The sequence below is a fragment of the Lepidochelys olivacea genome (genome assembly GCF_965140295.1).
Source record: "Lepidochelys olivacea isolate rLepOli2 genome assembly, chromosome: 3".
Lineage (NCBI taxonomy): Eukaryota > Metazoa > Chordata > Testudines > Cheloniidae > Lepidochelys > Lepidochelys olivacea.
The window spans coordinates 190,060,283-190,074,362 of NC_140413.1; the positions used below are offsets into that span (position 1 = coordinate 190,060,283).

General features: G+C 41.3%; 1 long non-coding RNA gene across 4 annotated transcripts in view; it reads left to right on the forward strand.

Annotated features, from left to right (window-relative positions):
• Positions 1-14,080, forward strand: part of LOC311518416 — a 786,470-nt gene that overhangs the window by 750,235 nt on the left and 22,155 nt on the right. For all 4 annotated transcript variants that reach the window (XR_014710978.1, XR_014710979.1, XR_014710980.1 and 1 more), the window contains one exon: positions 9,124-9,364. This is a non-coding gene — a long non-coding RNA (uncharacterized lncRNA). The remainder of the gene's footprint in view (positions 1-9,123; positions 9,365-14,080) is intronic.

Genomic DNA, 14,080 nt, shown 5'->3' on the forward strand with positions numbered 1-14,080 from the left:
TCTCCCAGCGCTCCTGGTCATCCACTTCCATGAGGGGATTAGCTCCGGGCGCTGGGAGCCTGTTTACACTAGTGCTTTAAAGCGCTCTAACTTGCTGTGCTCAGGAGGGTGATTTTTCACACCCTTGAGCCAGCAAGTTAGAGCACTATAAAATGTAAGTGTAGCCAAGCCCTCAGACAAAGAGTATAAGGTAGTATTACACCCATTTTAAAGATGGGGAACTGACACTGTGGCCTTGTCTAGACTAGGATAAAAGGTGTGCTGTTAGCATGAATGTCTGCCAACTCATGCTACCTAACACATCTTAAAAGTTTACTATAGACAAGGCAATATATACTTCAATATTTGCTAGCAAGTTGAGTTAAAGCCTAGATTCACCCTAAACTTTAACGTGATTAGTGTAGCATAAAGTGTTGTCCTTGTCTACCCTAGACATTTAACACGTGTTAGTTAGTATATGTTAACATCACACCTTCAAATCCTAGTCTAGATAATAATAATACCTAGCTCTTATATAGCACTTTTCATTGATCTCAAAGTGCTTTAGAAGGTGATCAGTATTGTTATCTCAATTTTACAGGTGGGGAAACTGAGGCACAGAGTGGGGAATGACTTGCCCAAGGTTACCCACTAGGCCAGTGTCAGAACTGGGAATAGACGGCAGGTCTCCTGAGTCCCAGTGCAGTGTTCTAGCTGCTGGGCATAATGCACAGATTAAATGACCCGTCCAGGATTGCTGAAAGTCTGTGGTAGATCTAAGAACGGAGCCCAGATCTCTTGAACCAGTTCAATGCCTTTAACCATAAGCCATCTTTTCTCTTATGGTAGGTACATCAGTAGGTAAAAACTGGACTGCAAATCTCATAAAAATATGTTCTTTAAAGATTTCTGGAATTTCCTGCTTATGGTCAGGACAGCAATACTATAGTCCAGCCTTTCTCATAGCGTGTCAGCACCTTTGCTTCCAGGCTAAACTTGAATCCAGAAAGTTGAAACCTGCAAAAATATTTGTACTTAGAAATGTAGCCAAACCATTCTGAATGTCTTTGCTTTGATTTCAGTTCAAGCTTTGAGCAAAAGTGCAGCGTGGTTTTCACTTTGTCTGACCCTAAGTAGGTTTTCAAAGCAATGCGTAGGATTGCAGCAGAGTGACTCCATTTTAAAGTCAATGGGATCATGCATATAATCCCCATCTTTTGAAAATATACACTTAAATATTTCAGATTATTTCCCCAAGCTGCTGGAGAAAATTAATAGTTTATGTACAGATCTCATCTAATTAAATAAATCCTACTGTGGCTTTGGTCCTGCAGATCTTTGCACTGTGCTCAGTAGGGAAAGCAAGATTGCTGTGCTCCAGGGCAAGAGTAAATGGAGGCTATGCTTTGGAATACATAAAGTTAACCACCAGGCTTTGTCCTCTGCACTGAGCAGAAGTAAATCTCTAATCCCGTCTGTTCCCTCCTCTCTATGTCAAAGAGCACAGAGGAGTGGCTAGAGAATGGGTGTTTCTGAGGGAACATGTTCAAGCATGTGAACAGCGCACTTAGTTACTCACTCTCCCTTAGGTCTTATTCGTGCTGCTAGGCAAGAGTAAAATGGAGGTCAGACAAGTGCACCTTCGTTTATGCAGCATCAAGTTCTCCTGTGCACCACATCTGGCTCATCACTTTGTTATCTTGCCCTTATCCACAGCTGAAATTATAAATAAAACATGCTAAATACCACTCTCCTGTATTTAGCAGACATACAGAATATTTTAGTTTGCCTGAATTTAAGCCATTTTCATTAAAAAAGGAAACTTTAAACTAATGTCAGTGTTTTCTGAATCATGGCTTTTTTTTCTTTGGGGAATTCTTTTTTATTTTATTTATTTTTTATTTGTTTGTGACAGGGCCTCAGCGGAACTAGATTTGGTTCTTTTCACCTTCACCCCCAATGGCCTGAATGCTGGATGAGCAACAGGAGGTTTCTCCCAGACTAGATGATCAGAGTGGTCCCTGCTTGACCTTAAGATCTATGAGTTCAGTGAGAGTGATTTAAGAATATCATGTCCTCTGAGTGGGACCATATAAAATTCATTATTTGCAAATAATCAGAAACCAATTGGTATTCAAGAAGATATTAAAGAGTCTCCAGTTTTTTACAAAATTCATCCAGAAATGTATCCCAGTGCCCCATTATTCTATCTGTCAGAGGTATACATTTCTCATCGCTATAGTATCTAATTCATTATTCTCCTCTTTAGACATTTTAAATATTCAATCAAGAAGCAGGAACAATGCCTTGTGATTTGGTTGTCCAGCCATACACCACAAATAATGAATAGCACATCACAGCGAAGAGTTTTCACACAACCCATAGCATGAAAAGTATTAGACAAACCATGTAGTGCATACTTACAAAGAACAAGTTCATTAGCAGAAATCAGTAATGGCTCACAGGTTCTTTGCAAGTAGTAAAAAAAAAAAAGAGCTGAATTTGCAACAGAGATTATTCAGACATAGGAGCGCCACACTTGATTAGATCTGTGGTCCAGCTAATCCAAAATCCTGTTTCTAATGATAGCCAGCACCAAATGCTTCAGAGAAAGGTTCAAGAAACCCCACAGGAGCCCAATGTAAGTTGAACATTAATAAATGGCTCATGTGGACTATATAACCACATAGGGTAAGTCACATGGCCCAAACCATTCCCATGCCAAGGGTGGAGTCACTGGCTCCATCCAATCCAATGCCACATATGGCCATGAGCATTGAGGACTGACATCTGAGGAACAGGCACAAGTTCCCAGAGTTCATGCCCAGAGGTCAGAGCTCGAGTAGGGTTTAGTTGCCAGGCTGGCCTCAGAAGTCAGGAATCAGTGCTCAGGGTCAGAACCAGAGTAAGAGGCCATGGTCGGAGCTGAAGACAGGAATCAGAACCAAGGCTCAGGACCGAATTACCTGAAATAAGGCATTGCAGTAGCAGGGGTGGGTCCAAGGCAGCAGCAGGACTGGGAACAAGGCTGGCACAGGAGGTATCACAGCTGTGGTCAAATGCTTTGAGCAACTGCTGAACTGCTGCTGGGCTTAGAGCTGATCTGCTGACTCTTCCAACCAGTCAGGCAGGGTAGCCAATCAGCCAGGCTGCTGCCAAGCCCCACTTCCAGACTGGCTGTCCTGAAGCCCTGCTTCCTGACAGCCTCACTTCAGTTCCCAGTGGTGGTGGGATGTTATTCTTGAGTTGTAGAGAGACTGAAAGAGTTGTGTGGCCAGGAGAGATTAGTCACTGGGTAATGGCTCTGAAATGGAGCTTTGCCATGCATCTGAGACAGGGGGTCCACCAACGGCACTTTGGGGAAGAAGAGTAGGGAACCCTGTAGCCTTTCACCTCTGCCATATACACTGTGCTTTTGCATGCACTAAGACCTATCAATCCTACTGCCTTTCCCACTCACTGCAGCCTCTGTTATCCCCTTATGTGCTGGGATACTATCCCCAGGATCAGTCAGCCCAGGTCACAACTGGTTTATGTGGCCTTCTTCAGTTCTGGTGGTCAGGGACAATGGTGATGGAGGCATTATAAAGGGACAGAGAGAGATGCTTCATCATACCGAATGAACCCATTTCAGCAGCTGGCCCTAAATATGAGACTAAAATGAGAAGAAAACTAAACTGTATCTGTACAAGAGTTTTCATTGAGGCTTTGCTATTAAACCAGCTTCTATTGTACTTTTGATATTAATGTGCATAATGTGTTGATAGCTATCATAAGGGCCAAATGTAGCAAGAGCTCCCTAGTTCTTGCAGTTGTGAGCCACTTCTGTCCTAGCTGCAGAAAATCCTGTTTTGAGCTTTGCTGGCTGCTCCAACTCACTCTCTCACCTCCCTCCAGGCTGCTCCAGGCCTATCACTCAGCTTCTTCCCAGACTGCTCTGATCTACATTCCCTTAGTTCCCATTTGCTCTTCCAGCAGATACCCGTCTCTCAGCCCCACATGGCCACTAAAAGCCACTGTCTCTTAGCACTCCACTGCCTCCATGGGCCTGTCTCTCCGTTTTTCTGCCTTCCTGCCAGCTGCTTTCTCTCAACTTGCTTAGCCCCTAAGGTCCCCCCTCTCTCATTTTTTTACCTTTTCTTCCTTCTCTCTCCCCTCCCGCAGACCATATACTCAACTCTGTCTTCTCAGATTCCCACAAGCCTTCTTTCCACACTAGATAGCTCTCTGGGCACTACTGCTCATCTAACCCAACTCCTGATCAGTTAGAATTCAGCTGTCAGATCTTGCAGGGAGGGAGGGCACTAACATTAAACCTGATCTTCCCTCAAGAGATCTCACCCAGTTTTACAGCTTAACTTGTCCCATCAATATCTCAGACTTCTGAGGCACTGGAAAAAAGCTGGGTTCTGGTCCTAGCCATATTTAATCTCTAGCCCCAAAGGACTAGGACATCTTAGACTGTTGTGGTTAGCCCAGGCATAATTCCACCATTGCCATTGATTTTTTTCTCCCAAGTTCCCCATGTGCTTTTAATAAACTCTCCATCTTCATGCCTTCACACCTCTATGCTTTACTTGATTGGCTCTGCTACTTTCTGTCTCAGCAGTGAAATAGTACAATAGAAATCTCTCTACATTTTACATACATTAACAATTCTATTTCTTCTCTCTCTGGTCCAGTGCAAGAAGGCCCAGTTCCCACAAAGGCTCAGCAGTACTATGCTCTTCCATTAAGATTATCTGTAATGGGGTCTATTCATAATGATGTAAAAACTAAGAACATTGAAATATTATTAGTTGATGGCTGCTGGTTTAATACTCTGACTGTGGAGGCAATGTTGTAGTTGAGAAGGGTAGAAATGTGTTTGTGTTACCTTAGATTGTGTTTCTATAGCACTGTAAATAGACAGTAGAGCTAAAACCTAGGTAAGAGTCTCGCTGGACAAAAATATAAGCAGTTAGTGAGATCATCATTGCATTCATTTCAGGAAAATTGTGTGGTGGTGAAGAGAACTCATTAGCCTTCTTGTCCTGCATTGTCACTGTCATTTATCAGCTTCTACTTCACACGCCACAGCTACTATCTTTTGTGGCATCCAGTAGGGTACCACAGAATTCCTGGAGAATTCTGAGTTTAGACTCCTGGGTTCTACTGCATGACACATTGGGCTATGCACTGATTGTGGCAGATAGAAATTTTTTCCAATATACTCCTAATGGGACACTCAATAAAGCAAAGCAGTGTGATTTGCCAACTCCAGGAAGCATGGAAAAATAAAGCCCCATCAGAAGTTTGTCCCCCGTCTCCTTGTAAACCCTTCCTTACAACTTAAACTATGGCAAGCCGTTTGGAACAAACAAAAATTAGGCTAATCAGCCCTGTCCATTGGGCAGGCTTCGTTTAGTGGAGCATTTCATTTTAGTCCTGTTTCAAATTACTACCACCTATTAAATCATATTAAAAGTCCGCTTCACCTTTAAACCATGGCCATCATACCCAAGTTTGTCCATATACATGCCATTCAAAATGGAAATTTGTGCCCACTAAAACTTGGATGTGAAAAATGGGACACAATTGTAGAATCTAGGTAGAGATCCCTTTGTAAGCTTGGTCCTCAGAGTTCATAGATATTCTCTGAAGTGTTGATACCAACTGTGTTCAGCTTGGCATTTGAGTATATAAGCCTATGAATACACTTTTCAAAGACCAAGCTATTGAAAGAGAAATCCCAGTTAAAATAGCGAAATGGAGCGAGTCAGTAACATAATTCCTGGCAGTGGTTTTTTCAGCCCTGAGCTCAAATCTGTCTTCACAAGTACATTGACCTCTGTGGCCTCAGACCAATCTCCAGTGGAGATTTGTCCATTCATTTTGGTACACATATTGCCAGTCAGGGGTCGAATACCTTGGTAGGAAGGTATCCTTCAACTTCTCTCACCAAGTTATGTAAGAGAGAGATGGTTGTGCTGTCTCATAGTATGAGTACAACTCCTGAGTTCTCATCCTGTCACACACCATCCCTTCCCCTTCCCGGTGGACTTGGGCAAGGTAATTAGCCATTCTGGCTCAGTTTTGCTGGGACAATAACATTTGTGACTCATAGGCAGTTTGTGAGGATTAATTAATGTTTGTACAATCCTTTTGAAGTTGAAAAGTAATACGTAAGTGCTACATATTAATAATAATAATAACTTTAATTTTAGAGAACACAAGTCTATTTTGTAACCTTCTTTTCTAGCAAGATTTTTCGATGTCAAACAGTCGAACAGGTAATCCTGGATGAACCATTAGTGTCTAGTTCTTTGTTTTCCAAAGCATTTGGGGAAAAGCCCAACATAAATACAAAATCTATTCAATTGAACATTTAAAATATGGTCTGGTATGTTTTAAAATATGGTATGACACAGTGTACTGAGCTAATATGCCTGAGGTGATTCTGTCTGTTAAATGTATTAGAGTTGAGCTAAACTGATTTGGAAAGATTCAGGTTCTTTGAGTTTCGAGGCTTGTGGCTATAGCTTGTATTTTGCTTTCCACCTGCCATGAGCATGACCATGTATTCACTGTAATTCCAGGTTCCCATTTGACTGCTCCTTACCACAGACTCTCTACAGAGCGTGTCTGTTGTCCCCTGCACTCTTCTAATGGTCTGCAGATGCCATCATAGATTGGCTGGCTAATAATCCTGGTTCCAGCATGTAGCTTCTATTAGAATCTCGAAGTGGCAATACACTATATTTTTTTCACTCAAACTTTGAGCCTTTTGCTGAAGTATCCATTGTTTGATTTGAATAGGAAGAAATTCTTTGATTCTTAGCCCTCTTTCCCGCTCTGACTTGCTATATGGGGGAGATCTGGGACAAGAAGAATGAGTAAGGTGTAAGGTACACAACTGGCAGTTGCCAGTGTGTTCCTACTTTTAGCTACCTAGGCTAACGGGCTTCTAAACTTGAGAAACTTCAGTACAGTTTAAATTAAAATGGTTTCATGGTCCAGGTTTTGAGGGAATTTTCCTAACATCATGAAAAACAATATTTGTGTGAAAACTCTGGCAACCAGGAATTTCAAGTCTTGAATACAAACACCAGAACTGCAAACAAAGGGTAATATTTATTTCTTCACTTGACTGGTTCAAGTAAGTGTAACCAGGATTAGCTAATGTTTCACAGAGGCTGTCATAAATATAAAGGGAAGGGTAACCACCTTTCTGTATACAGTGCTATAAAATCCCTCCTGGCCAGAGGCAAAACCCTTTCACCTGTAAAGGGTTAAGAAGCAAAGATAACCTTGCTGGCACCTGAGCAAAATGACCAATGAGGAGACAAGTTACTTTCAAAGCTGGGGTGGGGGGGAGCGGGGAACAATGGGTCTGTCTGTCGGTGTGATGCTTTTGCCGGGACCAAGTCAGGAATGCTCTTCAGGACTTCTGTTAAGTTAGTAAGTAATCTAGCTAGAAATGCGTTAGATTTCCTTTTGTTAAATGGCTGGTAAAATAGGTTGTACTGAATGGAATGTATATTCCTGTTTTGTGTCTTTTTGTAACTTAAGGTTTTGTCTAGAGGGATTCTCTATGTTTTGAATCTGATTACCCTGTAATCATCCTGATTTTACAGAGGTGATTCTTTTACTTTTTCTTTAATTAAAATTCTTCTTTTAAGAGCCTGATTGCTTTTTCATTATTTTTAAGATCCAAGGGTTTGGGTCTGTGTTCACCTATGCAAATTGGTGAGGATTTTTATCAAGACTTCTCCTAGAAAGGGTGTTTAGGGCTGGGGGGGGGGATATTTTGGGGGAAGACGTCTCCAAGTGGGCTCTTTCCCTGTTCTTTATTTAATATGCTTGGTGGTGGCAGCATAGGGTTCAAGGACAAGGCAAAGTTTGTACCTTGAGGAAGTTTTTAACCTAAGCTGGTAAGAATAAGCTTAGGGGGTCTTTCATGCAGGTCCCCACATCTGTACCCTAGAGTTCAGAGTGGGGAAGGAACCTTGACAGAGGCTGATGTTTTTGTAGCTAGGGAATCCCTAGGGGAACTAAGAAATCCAATTTTGATGAAAAGCTCCTAGTAAAATTAGAAACTGCTTCTGAGCCTAGTGAAGGAAAATGGAAAATAATGAAAATTAAAAGTGCAGCACAGAAATCTTGTAAAATCTGGAAAAGATTGCAATCTGTAATTCACTAGCTGGGATTTTTCATGTTTTCTGCCCCATATCATACACACACACACACACACACACAGAGCTCCTTCTATCTAGGTGGCTTACGTCAAAGATGTATTCTTTTTTAAAAAAAAAAAAAGTTCAATTAAAAGTTTATTAGCTGACACCCAAACTTCCTTTGGTGAATTGTCTTTGATGGCAGAAAGAGCACCATGAAAATACAGGGTAACTTCCAAGGTAGTGAGCATATTTTTTCCTCTCCTTAGCGTCTCTGTGTATTACAAACAAAATAACTGGGCAATTTTTTGTAAGGGAAATTGTGGTTCTTGATAATTTGTCTATAATCACAAATCATGATCTGCCATTGCTTCTATGGCCAATATCTTTTATGCATTTCACATAAGTGGAAGGGGAACCCAAAGCAGCAGAAATGGGATGAAAAATGCAGAAGGAGGGGAGCAGCAGTTCCAAGGCATACCCCTCTTTAACCCTCTAAAAATTTCTTTGCCTCAGATCTGCAAGATGTGAGCACCTTCATACCTCTTTGTAATCATGTTAGTCTTTTAAGAACGTAAGCAAAAAAGACATTTTTTTAAAAAAAGTTATCCCTAATGCATCTATTTTCTGTGTCTTATATTTTTATTAATTATTTATTAATTATTATTATTATTAGTTATCCACACAACCTGTATCTGGAAACTAGTTTTTACTGGACACAGTAATGACTGTGAGGCAAATAACTACATTAGTGATTTCTTGCTTGTAAAGCAATATCATACACTCTTGAAGACAAATAGACTAGATGTACAAACCATGGCAGCCTGTAACAGCAGAAAGTGAAGCGGGGTAAGTGAGTATTTACAGCACAGAGGCAAAGCTGAGCTCACTAAAATCCTAAGGATTGTTCTTTACTTTCGGTCTGCAGTCTCTATAGTGTATTCAGATTTGAAACACTAGTAAGGAAACCATTCAATTTTTTTTCCAGATTGCTTCAGTCTGTGATATCAGCAATAATCACCATGGTATTGTTGCCTAGCCATTCTTGAAGAATCAGAAGTGGACTGTAATTGAAGACTTCATTACCAAGATCAGTTGGCTGCCTGATTACAATGGCAAGGTGAAATATATATCCTCACCAAAAAGCAAACTGCTAAACCTTTAGAGAAGTCACCCACTTTTCACTCTTTTTCATTAGAACCCCGACAAGCTTGTCAGCAAAATTAAAGGTATGTCATTCACATCGTGCATGCATTGCAAAGGACTATAAACCTGCCAACCTCTTTGATGAAATAAAAGGGTTTTATTTATGATTCATGTAGGAATATGAGGTTATTTTTATTCTGTCAGTACACTAATAATCAGATGAGAGTTCAGGAAATGAGAAGGCAAACTGGCAGCGAAGGTTCTGATAAAGGGGAACCCTCTAGGGTATTTTGACCCCTTTGTAATCTCCTTCTTTTTAGTGTGAAGTTATAGTGCAGCATAGTGTGATCCTGCAACAAGCTTGGGAACAAAGACAGTAACTATCTAGAAGGGCTTGAGGTGTAATTCCACTAGAAGAGGAAAATGCTTCCACCAGAAAAGTGTGTGTTGTTGCAATGATGGGAACAAGTACATTTTGATCCTAGCTGGTTTCCAGGATGTAGGCAGTTGAAAAGATGTCCTTTTTGGGCTCCCCTCCAATGTAACTAGTCTTTAAAAAACAAGGTAAACCTCATGTGCAGTCATTAAACATTTCTTAGCTATCATTATTGGCATTCACTTTTACAGCACCATTGCCCCAAGGAGCTCACAGTCTAGTCTGATGTGATGTAATGAAGGGGATGCCAATAAAGTAGGGAGAGGAAAGGGGAGGAAGGACTGCGGTAACCCCCTTCATGATTATTTGCTAGGGTGCTTTAATGCTCACATATAGCTGTGTGTGCATGGGCACATTTCAGAATATGATCTGCCCTGGACATTTCAACTGCTTTGGTAATTTGGTACTGGTGTAATTTTGTCCCAGCTATATGAAGCTTTTGAAAGTAACTTTAATTCTAGTTGGTGTAAACTGTCATTCATAGCCCTGGCTGCCGCTGAGATTAGAGAAGCAATCCTTGCAAGTAAAAGGTATCAGTGTATTAGCTGGGTAGCATTAAGTACAGTAGTTTGCTGAACAGTGGTATCTTGGCAGAGAAACACAGAATAGCACAATATATGCAGGATGAAGTGAAACAAAGTTCACTGGAGGAAAAATAATAATACTAATCCTTCGTTCAATAAGCAGTGAGTTAAGTACATTTTATGTGTGTGTTGAAGAAATGTAAAAGTAAAGGTAAGAGCACAAATGTAAAGGTAGTGACTAGCTTCCTTTCAAAAGACAACATACGAGACATTTAGGGGTTGGTAATAATAAAAGACGGACCTGAATTACTAAGTTCAAATCCAGATCCTGGTCTAAACTTCCACAAAGTTCAAGGGTGTTGGATTCACTCTTAGGGTAATACAAATAATACATCCGTGGGTGTCCTTTGCATAGAGCCCTATGCCTCCCTTCTCAGCTTCACAGTGCACAGTGTGCCAGGGTATGAGGTATGGGCAATGGGAGGGGGTCTTTGAGGCTCACAGTCATAAGTTAGAGCACTGGTTCTCAATCTTTCCAGACTACTGTGCCCCTTTCAGGAGTCTGATTTGTCTTGCATACCCACAAGTTTCACCTCACCTATAAACTACTTGCTTACAAAATCAGACATAAAAACACAAAAAGTGTCCCAGCACACTATTATTGAAAAATTGCTTACTTTCTCATGTTTTCCATATAATTTTAAAATAAATCAATTGGAATATAAATATTGTACTTACATTTCAGTGTATAGTGTATAAAGCAGTATAAATAAGGCATTGTATGAAATTTTAGTTTGTACTGATTTCATTAGTGTTTTTTATGTTGCCTGTTGTAAAACTAGGCAAATATCTAGATGAGTTGATGTACCCCCTGGAAGACCTCTGCGTACTCCCAGGGGTACACATAATCCTGGTTGAGAACCACTGAGTTAGAGCAGCCCTCAGATATATTTCTAGGGACACCCTTATAATTAACTTCTGTCTGAAAAGTTTCCCTTGATTTGACACAAGCAGCAAGTAAGAGACACAAGTAACTGAAAGAGACTGGAGCAAACAAAATACTTTCCTCTGCTCTTTTACTTTTTTTTTTCTTCCAGTTTCTGTACTTTGTGCAAACCCCAGCAAGTTGTGTATAGTCAGTTTCCTGGTTTCTCCTGCATAGTCAGTTTCCCCTGTTGTTTGTGTGGGCCATTCACACAGCAATAGAGAAGAGAAAACATTTTAAAGAATAGAAAATATTGATTGCAAAACCACTGAAATTGGCTGGAGGGCTTGGGACAGGTGCAGCACCTGAAATTGCTTTGAACTCATTTTAGTACACTGACTAGATTTCAAGGGCCAGATACACCAGTATACTCCATACACTTTGTGTTACTCTGGTTGGCAAATCAGCCATAAACCCAGTTTAACTATCTAGGTTAAACTGGGTGTCTAGCAGCTTTGCAGTGCTGGAGTTTCACAAAGTGGGGAGAGCTTTTGGGTGACACTGTCTCTTTAACAACCCCATTCCCTTCATCAGTTCAACTCTTTCAAATAGAAATATAATTTTTCTTCTTCCAAGAACTTTCTCCATTCCAAAATATTGCCCTTGTCAGGTAGCCCTGGGTGTCACTGCTGAGGATAGCCCAAGATTTAGGAGTTTGCAGCATTGCATCTTTATTTTCCATAGCTGCCAAGTACATCTCCTTGTACCTCTCAAGCCTGCCATAGTGCTGGAAAGTAGAGCAAGTAACTACTTCATCAGTCCAAGATTGCATTCTCATGGAGCACGGAGGTTCATTATACTTACTTTATCAGCAGTAAGGTTTACTGCTGAATCCATGAGAGATATTTGTGTGAAACATGAGCAGAGAGAGAGGCATTGCATCTTTTCATTAATAAGCCCTCTTCTGGGATCTGGCATTAGTGAGATTCAGCGGATCATAGAGCACAGGGGTATCATTTTTACATGATTACTCTAAATTCTTAAACCAGAGGCTTAAGAGAGAGGCTTCTCACAAAGGCAGCTGTGGGAATTGCTAAATGATTGACACAGCAGTAGCAATGGGCTGAACCACTGCAGGTACCTCCAGTCATGGGGGTACCAGCAGGCATTTTATTACCTGCCATCACAGGAAAAGGGGAAACAAAGGTGTGAAAGACAGCAAGGAAGATGTGCTAACCCTGCAGAATTTCTCTGTGTTCCTATTTCGCCTTCTGAACAAAGCTCCCAGAGCATACTTAAGCAGGGCTTCTCCATGCCACCCTTATTAGGTTGTTCTCTTCCCTTGCTGTATTTTCCTTGGGTTCAGGATTTTTTTTCAGAATATCTGTATTTACCTGCTTTGTTATCTCTAAAGCTAGCAGTGAACTAGAGAGAACCCCACTCTCCCTCTTAAATAACACCTAACCTCGCATTTGGTTGAGCCACCCTGGTAAGACAGTCCAACCACACCAAGCTGTAGCCCAAATACCTTTTCTGAAGTTAATAAAGTCTGGAACAGGAGTGGATGGCTCAGATGGTTGGCCTTGGTCTAACAAGCCATTGCTAAGTTCACACCTAACTCAGGCTGATGATGACACTGATAATGTTGTTAACACCAGGAAAGGAACAACAACCTTGTAGTTAAGGCACTGGACTGGCCTGGATTTATTTTCTGGCTCTGCCACAGACTTCCTGTGTGACCTTGGACAAGTCACTTCCTCATCTGTAAAATGGGGATAATTATAATTGTCTGCATCATATGACTTAGATGTGGTGGGTCCGAAAACTAGACTATTGGACAGCCATCGGAGCCATATGAAGAGTTCTCAGTTCGCAGTAGATAGGTACTGTCATAAATATAAAGGGAAGGGTAAACCCCTTTGAAATCCCTCCTGGCCAGGGGAAAGCTCCTCTCACCTGTAAAGGGTTAAGAAGCTAAAGGTAACCTCGCTGGCACCTGACCAAAATGACCAATGAGGAGACAAGATACTTTCAAAAGCTGGGAGGAGGGAGAGAAACAAAGGGTTTGTGGGTCTGTCTGTAGTCCTCTCCATCTCCTCCACATGCTTCCTCTCTTTTTCCTTCTGACAATCACTATCAGAGAATAGGTATTCTATTCCAGCACAGCAAAATTTTACAGCCAAGTTTTGTTTGTTTATTTCTAAACCTCGGGTGTAAAGTTAGTTAAAAACAGAGAGGTTAGAATGGCCAAATCCTCAGCTCGACTACAGCTGGAATTAGCCAAATTTCAGGCTGAGGAAAAACAAAGGGAACATGAAAGACAGATAGAACTCATGCGGCTGAAGAAGGAGGAGAAGGAAAAAGAGAGGAAGCATGTGGAGGAGATGGAGAGGACTACAGACAGACCCACAAACCCTTTGTTTCTCTCCCTCCTCCCAGCTTTTGAAAGTATCTTGTCTCCTCATTGGTCATTTTGGTCAGGTGCCAGCGAGGTTACCTTTAGCTTCTTAACCCTTTACAGGTGAGAGGAGCTTTCCCCTGGCCAGGAGGGATTTCAAAGGGGTTTACCCTTCCCTTTATATTTATGACAGGTACCTACCTCACAAAAAACACACTTAGCACTGATAAGCGCATTTGTTGTCAACCTCTGTTGCGATTCAAAGTGTTGAATACATGACTGAACATGGTGGCTTAACTCTTAAAGACAGTTGCCTCAAGTTAGAGTTGAGGCCCACTGGCAGAACACTGATACTGTGCTTGTTAGGCCTGGTTCTCTTCTCACCTTAGGTGTACCAGGGATTGAGGTGTTCTATGACCATGGAACTCACTCTGAGCTGCAGAATTTTGTTCTAGAGTCTAACTAACTAACTTTTCATTCATAAAATGATGTTTCTAGCCTTTGTGGTTGTGTTGA